The sequence below is a fragment of the Rhamphochromis longiceps genome, unplaced genomic scaffold (genome assembly GCF_057381845.1).
Source record: "Rhamphochromis longiceps isolate RC_006_pf unplaced genomic scaffold, R_longiceps_female_GT1.1 unmapped_scaffold_4, whole genome shotgun sequence".
In the NCBI taxonomy this organism is placed as follows: Eukaryota; Metazoa; Chordata; class Actinopteri; order Cichliformes; family Cichlidae; genus Rhamphochromis; species Rhamphochromis longiceps.
Genome location: NW_028187224.1, coordinates 734,247 through 751,809, shown reverse-complemented (window position 1 = coordinate 751,809; position 17,563 = coordinate 734,247). Strand labels below are relative to the sequence as shown.

The 17,563-nt window shown below is 43.0% G+C and overlaps 1 protein-coding gene across 1 annotated transcript in view; it reads right to left on the bottom strand.

Moving 5' to 3' along the window:
• The window catches only part of LOC146640606 (NLR family CARD domain-containing protein 3-like), a 248,787-nt gene that overhangs the window by 157,497 nt on the left and 73,727 nt on the right, over window positions 1-17,563 (bottom strand). The window lies entirely within an intron of this gene.

Here is a 17,563-nt window from a genome sequence, read left to right as displayed (position 1 = left end):
TTGAAAAATCAACAATAAGCTGATGTAATCAACGTTTCACAAAATGGTCAGCAGCTAAAATCTGGAGCCGTTCTTTGGTGGTAATTAACAGTTTGTTCTTGTTAGCTAATTATGTCATTAAAGGTAGCAGCAGAAGCCTTGTGTTGAAAGCCCATTCACTCACACATTCACACAGTATGTGTGTGTCTGTGTTACACTGTGGACATCCCTTCTGTTGGAGCGCCATCTTGTGGCAGGTTTAAGAAATGTTCTTCTTGTAAATCCAAACTGATGCACCTCCATAGCAGACTGTGGAGGCTTTCAGTGACATGAAGACTTGATTTATACTGTCATATTCTCCTGTTACACAAAGCACAGCACGCTGAACATGGATGAACTGAAACTCCCAGCATCTGACTGAGGAAAAGCACAAATCATTCTCACACTGACTCCTGCTTGATTTTAGATTTGCTTTCAAATCCTCACACTTTCATATGAAGCACTAAATGGGCTCCAGACTGTTTATCTCAGCTTCCTGTCAAACACACTGCTGCTCACACCGAGGCTCAGTTTACTCCTCCAGCCTGGCTTAACCTGCTGTCTGTTAAAAACAGTCCCACACTCCTCTGTTTAATCCTTCTGATCAGACTCTTTGATTTTGTATTGTTTTTACCTGAAGTTGTGTTTTTGACATGGTTCTGTCTGTGAAATAAAGCTCACACACACACTGCTACAGTCCTTCATACACTTAGAAACGAAGCTGCTCCTTTCCTCAGTGCTGACACATAAAGAAGAGTTGCTTTTATATCCAACACGTCTCTGTTCCAGAAAACAGCTTCAGCAGCCTCTGAGTCTGAACTTGGAGTTGGTTATAAGCCACAGGCCTGTGTGCACAGCAATGAGGAAATATAATGCAGTAAGTGAAACATGGATGTGTGGAACAGATTATCCCAAAGGTTGATTCTGTTCATCTGGACGTTCTCAGTGAAACATTTGGTCTCTCGGTCAGGTGACTCCTTTAGTCTCAGCTGACTGCAGGTTTCCAAACCTTTGTCACTGGATCACTCACTTCATCTCCAACGTGTCCCTGACACAGACAGCTGGAGCCGTTACAGCAAAATCATTGATCATCGTTTTTAGAACATTAGCTGGTGTTGGTGGGCAGGCTAGCAGTGCTAATTGTTAGCACTAGTTCTGCTGCTCTCCCTTTGTCTCTGTTATTGTTGGTCTTTAGTGAACAATAGAAAGTGTCTTCATGAGACTGTTGCCTAATGTTCAAATGTAGATAACACCACCTGCACCAACCTGTTACACAGCACAACCCTCTGGTGTAGCTTTGGCTGGAGCACATATTGGCAGCTCCAGTGACATCACCACTCCATGGTGACATCATCTCTACAGACTGTGGCTGTTACATATCCTCACCTGGTAATAATAAGACTGTCCTCAGCTGCACACAGCTCCAAGATGAACAAACTGAAGTAAATACAAATTAGAGTTACGATAGATTGAAATCTTGTAATCAGAGCTAATTCTTAGTGAAACTCTCACAACATCATATCCTGATCCTGGGTTAGTGTCTCGGTCTCAGATCACAACATCAGCACAGGCTTGGCTTGGGTGAGGTATTGAGTGGTTCTTGTCCATGACAGCTGCAGGTACAGTGCCATCAGCCATGCTGCACCACATGTCTGCCCAGGAACATTAGTGTGGCTGAGTCTCATGTAAACATTGTGCTAAAGTGGTGGGAAAGTGGCTGCAAGCTGGCTGCACTGTGTCCAATACTCTCAGTATGATATCCACAAACCTCTGAGTGTCACAGAGTGGGCCTGTGCTCAGCTCACTGTGCCCCATTCAATTCTACTTGCATAGTTTTACAAGTAAAATTAAAAGTTGCTCAATGATAAGTTATTGTAGTAACAACTAAGTCCATGGTCATTATTTGTTAATAGGAGCTTAAAGCTTCTGCACCAATCATGGAGCACCAGGTTTAGAGCATGTGGATCTACAAAAGTAAGTCCCAGTAAGATGGGCTGAGCCTTACATACTAGAAGAAATATGTCATTCCCAGCAGATGAAGCGCCCTTTAAAGCAGGATCTCACTTTAAACCTAAAGAACTTGCTATGAGCATGCAGTGCATTCATGCTTATTATTCATACGATTGTGGGGAGCTAATAAAGTGCAACTATCACATTACATTTTATTATTAAATTGTTGTTAACAATCCCTTCACTTCTGCTTATCTAATTCATGGTTGCAGGATGGCTGACAGCTTCCATTAGGCAGGAGGTAATGTCCATTCTGGCCACAGTGCAACCCACAATGTGTAACTGACACTATTATATTGCATTATGTCACATTGTTACATCTTTTTAATAAATGATGACAGTCAGCTGAATTTGCTGCCCCCTTGGTGGAGGACATCAGGATCAGCAGCTGCTGCTCCATCACAAACACCACAGAAGAAGAACAACACTGGATCAGATTATCTGGACGTGTTTGACAGGGACAGTGTTCATGTTCATGGACATCAGGACAAAAACAGACGATGGAAACCTGCCAGATTTGAGCTAAACTGCTCGTTTCCATGTGTAGTCCCTGGGAGGTCACATGACCAACAAAGACACACAAGCTGTGTCCCAAAACGTCGGCTGCATCCTCCGGAGGCCGCATTTGAAGGCCGATGACGTCACAGCCAGGCGACCAAGGCTGTCCCGATTCCTCGACTCCTTCAAATGCGTCCTTCATTCCCCCGAGTTTGAAGGATGGGTCGGGTGTGTCCTTCGTGGCCCACCATATCCCAGAATTCATAGCGCGGCCCAGCCAAATTTCAGCTGCCAACAATGGCGGCCGCTACTAAGTTTTAAAATTTAACGAGGGATTACTACTTACTTACAATGAATTCCTTACACTATATAATTTTCCCGTCAGTGTTGGGGAATTCTCAATGGTGCTTGGTGCCATACCCTCAGGGACTTTAATGTTATATAAAAACACTGACAGCTCAATATCTGCCTCAGTCACTCTCCCTGATCCAGCTGAGTCAGCAGTGGGAAAAATCTGCTTTTCACAGGAACTTGGTAACAGCAATAAGAGAATACGTAGTTTATTCCAAGAAGATATCATGTCTCTCCCATATATAGAATATCTTACTGGAACCGACATGTTCCAGATATCACCTGGAAGACAGTCTGGATGATCCCATAAATATCTAATTGTGAACAAGGTGAAGGAAATCTCATATAAAATTCTTCATAAATGTGACCCAGCCAGTCACTATATGGTAACATTTAAAAGAGACATAAATACTAATTGAACTTTCTGTGGGGATCATCCAGAAACTGTGGCACATCTCTTTTGGTTCCTCTACACAGAGATTCTGGAAGAATTTAGCAGTTTTGTTATTGTCCATATTTTTCTTTACGATGGAAAATGTTTTATTCTGTTTCTTTAAGTTCCCCAGGAAGAATGATAAATGATTTTTTATAAAATATTTGTTAATACTTTTAGCTATTTTATATCCATAAATGTAAGTTTATTAATAAAACACCATATTTCTGCCTTTTTATAAGGATATGAATTGTACATACAATCAATTTCAGACTCAACCAACAAAAAGCCTCTCAGAACAATATTTATATGTTGATTTTTTTCGCCTACTCATATCATCATTTTTTTACTCCTGGTTCTGTATATTCATGTTCTGTTCTTTTGTAAACTTCATCTGTTTGTATGTTGTATACTCATTGTGTTTCAATAAAGTTCGATTTAAAAAAAGGTACGTTCTAAACGAAGCTTCAGATGTCACTCCCATACGGTAAAAAAATATATTTTAAAATACATTTTGAAATATATTTCAAAATATACAAAAAATGGCCAAAAAATATATGTGCTAAAATACATTTTAAAATATATTTATATATTTAAAATGTATTTTAGCACATATATTTTTGGCCATTTTTTGTATATTTTGAAATGTATTTCAAAATGTATTTTAAAATACATTTTGAAATATGTTTATGTATTTTGAAATGTTTTTTAGCACATATATTTTTTGGCCATTTTTTGTATATTTTGAAATATATTAATAAAATATATTTCAAAATACAATTTAAATTTATTTAAAATCATTCAAAAAAATATAAATTTAACCCTTCATATATTTCTAAGAAAACACATTCACATGTAACATCTGAAAGAAATCTTTATTTGATGTTTAAAACATACATATAGCATATCAATCAAGCAAGGAATATTCATTTTATAAGTTTATTCTCATTACATACTCAAACATTCTAAAAGAAACACACACACATATACATATATGTGTGTGTATGTGTATATGTGTGTGTGATTGTATGAACATAAGTCAGCATACTTAAAATGTAATTTCTTTTCCTTTTCCAGCAGTCTCAGTTCCCCCAGCTTTCACGGCAATCCTCAAAGCCCTTCTGGACACGCTGGGAAACCCCTTCCTTACCCCCACTGTAACAAACAAAAGTCACAGTTCTATTACTTTTATCAGAGTTAAAATAAAAATGTGATTTATGTTAGCTGGCTTCATTTAGCAAACAGATATTTCTGTTTATATAGATACAGATATTAATACAGATATATTTTACGCATAATTTTACCTCTTTTTTTTCCTAGATGGGAAGTCTATCCAGTTCACATTACAGTAATGCTAACACCCCTTTTGGTCGTCTCTCCTTACCTTCCAGCATTCATAAATCTGTTGACCTTCTTTGTCTGAGACCAACCACTACAATGCATCATCACCTATTTGTATTGGTAACTTACTTTACAACCTATTTTAATGGTTGCAAAGTAAGTTACTTGTGCTGTATGCAATTTTAGATACACAGAAAGTCTTCACTTACTATATATGGCTGTCATAGTGTCCTTATCAAGGGCAGTTCTTCATTCTGCGCCGATGTCCGTTTTGCTCTGTCCTCCTATAAAAAGCATGAACATTTGAGTGTTTGACTAGTTTTAGATTTCCAAAAATTTGATATTTGTACAACTAAACATTTGAACTACAATATATGCTATTGAGCGATACTTTTATGGGTAATTTTTGGTAAAGAAACTGGTGACAGAGTTGTAGGCTTTTTAAAGTACTATTACCTAACCATTTGAACTGACTTTCAAAGCTGATTACCTTTTAAATTGCTGTGGATCAAAACCTCCAGTGGGAAGGCGGCCATTAGAAGAACACGCACCATTGAACCTGAAAATAACAAAAACAAACAAAAAACAGAACAATATATAAGAGTCCGGTAGGGTAATAAATCTCTTCTGAAGCAATATAGTTATTTTGGGTGAAAAACAAAACATTCCTCTAAAATATATATACTGACATCAGCAATCAACATCATGATTGTAATTATTTCCTTTTTAGTACATCTACTGCTGTTTGCATGTGTCAAGCACTACGACTGTATCTATGCATATAAATTCACCATATATATCCAGCAAAAATGTTTTGTTATAGGAAAACAAACAAAGGCATTCAATCAGAGGTGAGAAATTAATTGGGAATATGAATTATAGGTGAACTATTCTTTACCTACTAACAATCAAGCTTCTTTAACCAAGAAGCTTGAAATATTTGAATGTAAAATAAAATAAATAAATAAATAATAATAAAAATAACATGATGTAATTAAAATGCACAACTTACATTAAGGAAATCTGCATTTGTATCCACAGGCTAAAAGTAAAACAGTAAATGTGTTAGTAATAGTACAGGTATTTGTAAAAAAAAAAAAAAGAGGCAGTAACTGTGACGCTTCTAGTGGGATGCTAAATGCAGAGATTTATATTTACAGTATAATACTGCATGTACGGGTAACTGTGTTGTGAACTGTAACTGAATATTAGAGAATCTCAGAGAAATTAATAGTATTTATTTTTTTAATTTATCAATCATAAAACTGTGTGTTTTGAAGGCCTGTTACGATAACGACTTTTTGTTGGTCGGTATATTGCCCCATAAACAATTGCGACAAGTTATGTCATTGTCATTTTAAGACCATTTTATGTCTTTGAATGTATAATCATAATATAACACCATAATAATGCAAGATCTACACACTTTCAATTGACAAACCAACATCTAATTCTTAAAGTATTTAGATCATTGAAATTAGGAATCAAAATATTAGATACCTTAAAAACTTGAATAAATAGTAAGTTTTCTAACAAATAGAAAACAATGTTATTTAATGTTATTGTTTTGTTATCATTATATTTTATTTTTGTAAATATAATGGCAGATAAATTACATCATCAACAATTATTGAGGTCATGTACATGTACTGTGTGTTAAGTCGATATATCGATTATTGTGATAGGCCTACTGTTTTGGTATCATAACGAGCTTGTCAAACATGCATGACCACTAAACAATGTCTAAGCAGTAGTATTGGTCTGAATGACAACAAACATAACTAGTGTTTTGGAAAATTTGTTAGAAAACAGTTATTTCAATAATTATGATTAGCATGTGACACAGACACCGCATAAAAAACCACAACAACAAATACTTACTTTAGGAGGATGGGGGAGGGCAGCATGAGGTTGAGACTTTGACATCTGTAAAAAACAAATTCATGTATTACAAACAAGTCACTTAAAAATACATTAATGTGGCAGACTGTTCCCTGTTCAGATGCAGTGTATAAGTACAATCAGGGCTGTCACAACAATGGGGTGGGGCCAAGTGGCTGCAACCCTAGGTACAATGTGCAGGTATATATAATTACATATAATATATGTGAATAAAGCAAGAATCTGTTTAGGTTAGTCACTGTGCTGACTGATGCTTGCTAGGTTTATATGATTGCAAACTGCACAAAAACAACAACAGCAACAACATTAATGACAATGACAAACAAAATTACTTACATTTATGTAAATCTCACATTAGGAAGATCTGCATTCGATTTCATGGGCTGAAATAAATAGGCAGAAACATTACTGCTAAAAAAAATAAAAAACAAAAACTCTAAAAAGCCTAAAAATGACTGTGGAATATACTAGGCACAGGTACACGCACACACAGGTCTTTATCGCCAAGTTCCACATTTATTTACACTTTCACACACTGATACTATCGCACAGAATGACAGCTGTCCATCCCAGCTGATGTGTGTCTCTTTTTCCCCTCTCCCGCTCCTCTCCGTCTCACTATAACACAGGGGAGGGAAACCATCATCAGTCCATAAACAACATCAGCTGTTCTTACCGGCCTCGCAGTGCCGCCCTGATGAGCCTTCCGCTCCACTCCTCCCCTGCAGCTGCGCCCGGGGCCACGCCCCCGCCACACACCCCCACCGCCCGTTCGAGGCCGGGGAGCCGTCCGGCCGAGCCAACTCCCCCCCCCCCCCCCCCCCCCCGCGAGCGAGAGAGGAAATCGGCCACTGCCATCTGCGCCCCCGGCCTATGGATCACCTTGAACTTAAAGGGCTGCAACGCCAGATACCACCGGGTGATCCGGGCGTTGGCATCCTTCATGCGGTGGAGCCACTGCAGTGGGGCGTGGTCCGAACAGAGGGTGAATGAGCGTCCCAGGAGGTAATAGCGCAGGGAGCCAACCGCCCACCGGATGGCCAGGCACTCCTTCTCCACGGTGCTGTACCGGCGCTCGCGCTCTGCTAGCTTCCGGCTGATGTATAGGACAGGGCGGTCGGCCCCCCTTACCTGCTGGGACAAAACGGCTCCCAGCCCTCTGTCCGAGGCGTCAGTCTGCAGAACAAAAGGGAGGGAAAAGTTAGGAGTGTGAAGCAGCGGCTCCCCACAGAGAGCCTTTTTCACCTGCACAAACGCCGCCTGGCACGGCCCCGTCCACTGGACCAGATCCGGGGCACCCTTTCGAGTGAGATCGGTCAGGGGGCTGGTTAGCTGCGCAAACCCCGGCACAAAGCGACGATAGTAACCCGCCAACCCCAAGAACCGTCTCACCTCCTTTTTCGTCCTGGGGCGCGGGCAGGATGCGATAGCCGCCGTCTTCTCCACCTGTGGACGCACCTGCCCGCCCCCCAGGTGGTACCCCAGATACTGCACCTCCCTCCGTCCAACCGCGCACTTCTTCGGATTGGCCGTGAGCCCCGCCCCCCTCAGGGACTCCAGGACCGCGGCCACCCGCAGCACATGCTCCGCCCAGGTGTCGCTGTGGATGATCACGTCATCCAGGTAGGCGGCAGCATACGCTGCGTGCGGACGCAGTACCCGGTCCATGAGACGCTGGAAAGTGGCCGGGGCCCCGAACAGGCCAAACGGAAGTGTCACGAACTGGTACAAACCGTACGGAGTGGAGAAGGCCGTTTTCTCCCTGGCCTCGGCAGACAAGGGAATCTGCCAATAGCCCTTGGTTAAGTCCAGTGTCGTGAAAAAGCGGGCCGTGCCTAACCGGTCCAGGAGCTCGTCGACCCGAGGCATGGGGTAGGCATCAAAGCGTGACACTTCGTTCACCCTGCGATAGTCGACACAGAACCGTATAGACCCATCCTTCTTCGCCACCAGAACGATGGGGCTACACCAGGCGCTGTGCGACTCTTCTATTACTCCCATCCTCAGCATTTCCGCCAATTCCCTCTGCACGATTTTTCGCTTGTGCTCCGGGAGCCTGTAGGGCCGTGAACGCACCGTCACGCCAGGCTGCGTCACGAAATGGTGCTCGATGAGGGACGTCCGGCCGGGCAGGGGGGAGAACACGTCCGCAAAACGCTGTTGCAACGCGACAACATCCGCTCTCTGGGCCTGTGTGAGATGGTCATCACAAGGGAGGGAGGCGGGAATGATAGAATTTGGCACCTCAGGCCCCAACTCATCTCTCTCCTTCACCAAGCTCACCAGAGAAGCGGTTTCAACCTCTCGCCACAGTTTGAGGAGATTGAGGTGATAAATCTGCGCGGCTCCTCCCCTGTCCGACCGAGCGACCTCATAGTCCACGTCCCCGACTCGCCGTGTGACCACAAAGGGTCCTTGCCACTTGGCGAGCAACTTCGAGCTGGAAGTAGGGAGTAACACAAGCACTTTATCTCCCGGTGAAAATTGCCTGAGCCTAGCCCCTCTGTCATACAGGCGTTGCTGACGCTGCTGAGCCTGGAGCAAATTCTCCCGTGACAACCTCCCCAAAGTGTGGAGTTTTGCTCTCAGGTCCAACACGTACTGAATCTCATTTTTGGCGGGGCTCGGACCGTCCTCCCAGCTTTCTTTAATCAGGTCGAGCACCCCACGTGGCCTCCTGCCGAACAGCAGTTCAAAGGGAGAAAATCCCGTGGAGGCCTGGGGCACCTCCCGCACTGCGAATAACAGAGGGTCTAGCCAGTGATCCCAATTGCGTTCATCCTCGTTAATGAACTTCCGAATCATGGATTTTAAAGTCTTATTCAGCCGCTCCACCAGCCCGTCAGTCTGAGGGTGGTAGACGCTGGTCCGAATAGATTTAATGCCCAGTAATTCGTACAGTTCCCGCAGTGTACGAGACATAAACGACGTGCCCTGGTCAGTCAGTATCTCTTTCGGGATTCCGACTCGGGAGATGACCTGAAACAGTGCCTGCGCCACACTCTTTGCAGAGATGGTGCGCAGCGGAACTGCTTCCGGGTACCGCGTTGCGTAATCCACCAAGACTAACACAAAGCGGTAGCCGCGTGCACTCCGGTGAAACGGCCCGATGAGGTCCATGCCGATGCGCTCAAACGGGACCTCAATGAGGGGGAGAGGGCGCAGCGGCGCCTTCGGTATGGCCGGCTGGTTAACAAGTTGGCAGTCCGGGCAGGACGCGCACCAGCGGCGCACATCCGCTCGGATGCCCGGCCAATAAAATCGGGCCGTTATTCGCTCCAGAGTTTTCTCATAGCCCATATGCCCTGCCATGGGGTTATAGTGGGCCGCCTGGAAAAGCGTTTCCCGGCGGCCCTGCGGCACCAACAACTGGGTGTGTGTTTCCTCTGTCTGAGTGTCACGACTCACTCGATATAATCGGTCGTTTAATAAGACGAAACGCGGGTAGGTCTGCGCGGCCTCAGGGCGCACCACGTGACCATCAATAGCCATCACTTGGTCAAAGGCTGAGCGTAGGGTGCCGTCACGAGACTGCTCCAGTGGGAAATCACCCATGGGGGACACTTCCGGGGCCGGCGGGACGTCCCGTGAGGGACCCGCCGGCTCCTCCCCCCCGGAGTCAGTGTCGGACGACCCCGCGTCACCGCTGAATGCCGCGCACACGCTACACCCCGCTTCCGGTCGTGATCGCACCCCCGCGTACTGTCCCAGTAGCTGATGAAACCCCGGCCAATTGGTACCCAGAATCAGGGGGTGCGACAGGCGCGGGCTAACCGCCGCCGTTACTCTATGCGTTTTGCCCTTATACTTTAATAACAGCGGCACTATGGGATACCTGTGAACGTCACCATGCACACACCTCACCTCCACCCATTCTGCCTCCAGCAATGCCCCGGGGCGAACCAAGCTTTGGTGTACGAGGGTCTGCGTGCAGCCCGTGTCCACCAACGCCTGGCGTATACCCCCTCGAGTCCTTACCGGAATACTGTATGTCCCTCCTGGACCGGGGGAGGGTGCTGGGGCGCCAGCAACACGAAACACCTGCCCCACTTCCATAAGCGGACAATCCCTCCTCAGGTGCCCCGGCTGCCCGCACTTCCAACACTCCGGCCCCGGCGTCTGTGCTGCTCTCCGTGGCTCGGGGGCGGCTCCACTTGGCTCGGCTGCCCTGGACGGCACCAACGCCGCGAAAGGGTTAGTGGGGCTCAGCGCCGGCAGCCGCTCTGCCTGCCCTGGTGCCGGCACACGGCGCCTCGGGGCCGGCACCGGGGCCTGTTTGTTCGGCCTCCGTCTGGCGTCCCCGGGTTCCCCTGCTCCAGCGGCAAGGTGGTCCTCCGCCAGCGTCACCGCTACCTCCACGCTTGCGGGCCGGTGGCACCGGACCCATCTCGCCGTCTCCGCTGGCAATCCCTCCGTGAACTGCTCCAGCACCACCTTGTCCACCAGCTTCGTCTCCCCCTCCGATGTTCCCGGTTGCAGCCAGCGTACCGCCGCGTCGCGCAGCTGCCGGGCCCAGGCGAATGGTCGGTCCGTTGTAGCCAGCCGACAGGCCCGGAACCGCCGGCGGTGGTCTTCGGCGGTGAGCCCGATCCCGGCCGCCTGATCCCGGCTCATCGTCGCCATCTCCGCCAGCATCTGCGCCAAGAATTGCAGAGGCTGGGCGGGTGGCGCGGCCTGTGGGTCGGACATTTCCCCACCGGCACTTTCCTGGGTTTCGGCACCACTTGTGGAATATACTAGGCACAGGTACACGCACACACAGGTCTTTATCGCCAAGTTCCACATTTATTTACACTTTCACACACTGATACTATCGCACAGAATGACAGCTGTCCATCCCAGCTGATGTGTGTCTCTTTTTCCCCTCTCCCGCTCCTCTCCGTCTCACTATAACACAGGGGAGGGAAACCATCATCAGTCCATAAACAACATCAGCTGTTCTTACCGGCCTCGCAGCGCCGCCCTGATGAGCCTTCCGCTCCACTCCTCCCCTGCAGCTGCGCCCGGGGCCACGCCCCCGCCACAATGACTTAAAAAGCAAGGAAATGTGGAACATTGTAATTAGCGAACATTAATAAAGCATAACTGTTCTTTGTTTCTAACCTTGGTAAGTACTCTGTAGCCAGAAGGAGAGGTAGGATTTCTGTGAAAGCCAAATTAAATGTGAATAGGCTTTGATAGTTATTGAGAAGGCAGAATAATAAGAAAAGGCAAAAGTACGTCACAATATAATTAATTAAGTTACATATTTTATTACCAAATTATGGAAGCGTGGAGCTGCCACCCAGGCAAAAGAAAAATAGAGCTATATCACGTTATGACGTGAAATGTTTATTGTTCTAACATTATGCTTTTCATGTTTGTATAATACAGTGGTTCTTAACCTTGTTGGAGGTACCGAACCCCACCAGTTTCATATGCGCATTCATTGAACCCCTCTTTAGTGAAAAATAAAGTGTGTTTTTTTTTCAAATTAGACGTAGATATGTTTTTTACTGGTGCACAAAATGAGCCGTGCACGTCACAGCGGAGGCTCTGCCGAACCCCTGAGACCAACTCACCGAACCCCTAGGGTTCGATCGAACCCAGGTTAAGAACCACTGGTATAATATAATATCACGTTATTATAATATACATAATTGTCACGTTCGCACAATATTGTACGGACGTGATAATTATGTACATTTTTCGTACAATGTTGTTCAAACATGTTGTTCAAACATGATAGTATATTGTTAGAACGATAAACTTTTCACGTTATAACGTGATATACTTATATTTCTCTTTGCCTGGGTGGCAGCTCTACGCTTCCGTTCCAAATAAGCGAGAATAAAGTAATATTATATGGGAAAAGGCACCTGCTAGCTTGATGATGGAGGCTTCTTAGACTGGCCACCCGCCTTGGCTTCTTGTCGCCACTCCATGAAATAAAGGTCCGTTTCCTCCATGCCGGCTAATTATTCATCCTCATTAAAATCTCGTATATGTTCAGTTGGCAGAATTGAGAATTTTACATCTTCCAACCACTTAATTAACGCGAACATAATCGGCTTGTTTCTTCCCGTCTCCTGTATCCGGCCGTTCCTCTCGCTGTCAGATTTCGCGCCTCAGAGACGTCGTTATTTTTCAAAAAAAAAAAAAAAAAAAGAAAGAAAGAAAGAAACAGCAACAACTACTAAAGAGAGTTTTTGCACGTTCATTGCACATTTGTGGGAATGTTTAAATATTTAATTTTTATTAATTACTTTTCATTATATCTTTATTTTTTAAACCACCGTGGCAATGCGCATGCGCATACACTCCTGCACGCAAAGGGCTTTGGAGTTGACGTAATGTCGCAATGCATTGTGGGAGCGCAGCACCATCTTGGCAGGTCACGAATCAAAACAAGTTTGCTACGAACCATTCTGAAACGTAGCTCAAAAGAAAATGACGGTATAGAGACAGATTCTGTCCAGATGCAAAGAGACGGTACTTGATTGTTGAAATGTGGACCCGTATGAAATATAGCCGTGGAGTAGAAACCCTGAAGACCAAACCGCTATTGACTTAGCATGATCTACTCTCATACCTTGTCTGTGGAGTCAGAGCATACATGGCGCACCAATTTCGCAATTATAAATCTCTGGAGGCGCACATCCAATTCACCAAGGACTGGGTACAAGATTTGGCTATTTTTAAGCCTCCACGTTGTGAGTACGGCGTCATTCAAGCAAAGGTAAGTCAGCTTGAGTACTGCGAGTAAAATGCGTTTGATTCCCCCCAACATTCAAATTAGTGCTAGTAAAAATTCATTCGTGAGGGGGAAATTACAGTGAGAACATGTAGAGGCTCTGTTAGAGGGATAACATAGTGAGTTCAGTGCATTGATGTGACATTGTCCTGAAGGATTTAGTTATTCTTTATGGTTAAAGAAATTGCCCTAATTAATTCATATTTATTATAAATAATCCTAATTACACATCTTGCTTCCTTGTTTGTGTCCTGTGTCACTAAAAATACATTCTGTTTTAGTTTTATACATTGATTAATGACCTGCAGAATCTCCTTGTCATATTAGGTGTCCATAATTGTCACTTAAAGTTTAACTTTATGTTTTCTCCCTCTTGAAAGTGATTACATCCTTGCATTACATACTTTAGGTTCATTTTTTGCTGATAGGTTTCTAAAAAGAAACATGCAGATTTAGAATATAACATGCAGCGTTCTATAGATGGATACATAAAAACACTTTATTTGTTACATTTATGATAAATGGATTTGAAAGTAAATAAAACACATTTGTGTCGGCCTTGGCTCATAGTTCTTGTCTTTAAATGAACTTTGTCTGTGTGTGTTTCAGGTCCTGCACTCTTAAAGACTGAATTGCAGCATTGCAGCCACAGGTCATTGTGAGCATCACAGGGAAGGTTGAAGCCGCCCACTGCAGCTGTATGGCTAGAGTCGTGGAGACTTGCAGCCATGTCACTGCTCTTCTGTTTAATGTAGAAGCAACAGTGAGGATCTGTGGCACAAGGACTGTTACAGATGAACCTGCATACTGGGTTTTGCTGGGTAATATGACCAAGATACAGCCAGAGGTTGGCCATAAGATAGACTTCTCCTCTTCAGCTGCCCAAAAAAAAGGTTCTTGATCAAAACATAGACAGACCATCTGTAGTGACAGGTAAAAGAAGCCATCCTCAAAAAAGAAAAGTTCCACCTGCTACTGTGGAGGAGTTGGATCAACTGATGGGACAATATTTTTCCAAGCATAGTTCTGTTCTGAATAACCCATAGTGTTTTAATTTAGGGGGCCATGTAAATACTTTGCATTTACTGAATATGTACTTACTAAATACCACTGTTCAAAAGTTGAATAAAGAAACAAAGAAATGTTTGCCTATTTTTAATTAAAAGCACTTTGTCGAACATCACATCAGTTACAATGTAGAAAAAATGTTATGTATAGTTTACAAATGACAAAATGTTCACATAAAATCATGACAGCATTTGTATAATATCACCCACTGCTAGCATTCTGTAATTTACTGTCTCTTTTGAAAACTTATCACTTATCACATGGAGAAACCTTTGGAATGCAAGCATGCTGATCCACACAGGTGTGCACACAGGTGTACACATGAGTATTCACAGACGCGGACTACAGCTTTCTTGGCTGCTGCCTCAAAGCACACTGTGCGCTGTCTATCCTGCGTGCTGCACAATATCGTTTATTATTTAGTAACTATTGATATCTATGGCTAGCTAGTTTATTGTGATGGTGCTTTTTTTTCTATTATTATGTTGCTCTTTGTTGTTTGCTGTCTCCTCTGTTTTTTTTTTTTTTTCTCCATACAGGTGACCCAGGAGTTTTTTTTTGTTGTTTGTTTTTTTTTCTCTCTTCCCCCCCTTCTCACCGTCTCTTCCCCCCTTTGGTTTTCTTTCTTTCTTTCTCTCCCTCTCTTTCTTTCATTCTTTCCCCCTGTCCTGTCCCACAGTTATGTCTGTCCCGTTTGCAACTGAAAATAAAATAAATTCATAATTATAATAAAGGTCAATCAAATGGACCAATATGGCAAGGCCATGATGACCCACTTGGTAAAATAAATCCGCTTGGCATCTTTCTTGGCCTCAAGACAACAATTCTGATGGCTATAGATCCAAACGGGACAAAAAAAATAAAAAAATAAAGTAGTCTCAGAATAGTGAATTAAACCAACATTTATTGTTGATTTTTTTTTTTAACAAGAAAAACATTTTTCAACTGAATAAAAACAATGCCAATAACCAAAATAAATAGAAGCGTACATGAAAACTACACAGTCCTTCACCTTTCTGTCTGATTTTTTTAAGGAAAACAGTTTTTCATTCCACTAAAAACAGGACAAACCCACCAGCATGAACATTAAATAAACTATTACAATTGTAAAACAAAACTCATTTACAAAATGTAATAATTATCAGTGGGTCCCAGGAAATAGAATGTGACATGGGATTTAGATTTCCGTTACCAGGATGGTCGGGTTCAGCGTAGTCTTTATCACCACCTGTCAAAGACACATCATCAATATTCATGTTTGCTCAGGTTATTCACTTGTTCACATCTGTCTGAGATCATTCATACTGTTGTATGGATGTGTGTACAGTATGTATATAATTATCAGCTATGTAAAAGATATTATCATCTCTGTTCTTACCTAGTTGGAAGTCCTCCATTCAAACTCAGAGAGCCGCTGGAGGAAGGTGGTGATCCGAGGGCTGATTCTTGTAACCTTCCTCTTTACCACACGACCTGTCTTGCGGCTTGTACCAAGTTTTGCAGGGCATTTTGTTCCCATGTCTGGATTGATCCTCACAAAGAACCTTTTAACGGAAAAAAGGCTGCTTTAATTTCAAAATTAAAACATACGTTACAGCAATCACCTATATGTTTCTGCAACTGTAAAAAGAGAAGGAGAAAAAAAAAGAAGAGAAAAAAAAAAAAAAAAAGAAAACTTATCACTACATAAACAGCACAAGACTTAAAAGTATTTAACAAGAGCATTTTTCCCTGGTTTTACTACCACACTGGGGCACATGTTCACCAAAACGCAGCAAACCTTTGCCATCTTATCCAGGAAGGTCACCTTTTTACCCTCACATGGAAGAAGTAATCTGATTGGCATGGTGGTATGTAGCATGTAGTTTGAAGCAGGGATTTCGTAGTGCCCCATGTGTAGTGTTGGAACCCAGTCAGGATTTGTTTCATTCATTTCATAGGCTGGTTTGTTGCAATAATGCCAAATAATTAGCAACTCTATAAATAGAAGGTAGTTCTGCATGTTTGTTCTAAGTTTGTGCTATGATCTCAGAGCGCATTGAAAATAAAATTAACAGGCTATAAAGAATAATATGAACTTATTTAGAACTTACCTGAATGAAAATACTGGAGCACACCAACAGATATCTGTGGCTGGTAGAGAACTGAATATCAGCTCGTCTCGCAGCTGCTATCCAGGCTAGACGCCTTCTTTTGGTAACATCCAACACATAAGCTCCCTCATGATGTTTCCAGGTGAGGAAACAATGAAAAGAGAGCCTGTTTTCAAGCTTATTCCTTTGTCGGTAGTGCAATCTAACATTACAACCGACCACACAGCAAGCATTTGTTTGGCCTGCTAATATGGCGCCTTGACCAAAAATCCTGGCTACGCCCCATCCCGTAAGATCACGCTCCAGAGCCCTATTAACGTACGGATCTAGAAAGAAGACGCTGCATTTTTAACTCTGAGGGAGATGGAGAATGAGCCTATTTCCAAAACAGTGGAGTGTGTTCCTTTAAGTACTAAATTGTATATATTGTCAAAAACTAAAGTGTACATAGCAGTTGTTGTATCTTGTTTACTGTATCACTGACAGATAATTTCAAAGTCAATGAACGCTACATTATAGTGAGATATTGTGTAATGTGAAATACTGTAAGCAAATGAATAAACAACCTAATTCGTGATAGACCTTTGACTCTGTTTTGTTTGAATCCAACTGTTTTTTGCAGATGTGCATAAAACATGTTACTTTTAGTATTGTTATCATTATCATCATTATTGCACTAAATATATTTTAAATAAAGGATACTTTGATATACATTCTACTGTAAGGTTGGAAATGTATTTTCTTCACCCTAAAATATGTTTTGAAATGTATTTTGGTTTGAAAGAAATATATTTTCAATTTCAAAAATATATTTTTTTGGAGCATCACAAATACAAAATATATTTACCATATATTTGAAATATATTTTGGCCAGGAAAAATGTATTTTTTTACCGTATGGGTTTGCTGCTGCTGACTTTGAAAATCACAGCAAACATGGAATCAAATATATCGACTCAGCTTAGACTACAGAGAAGCTCGGCACTGCTCACAAAACTCAACACAAAAGGCTTTTTAAAGACAACAATCACTTTGACAGACACACAAACACGACTGAGTACAGAGCAGCTGCTGGTTTGAAGCCACAGAAATGTTCAAATGTTTAAACACACTGCAG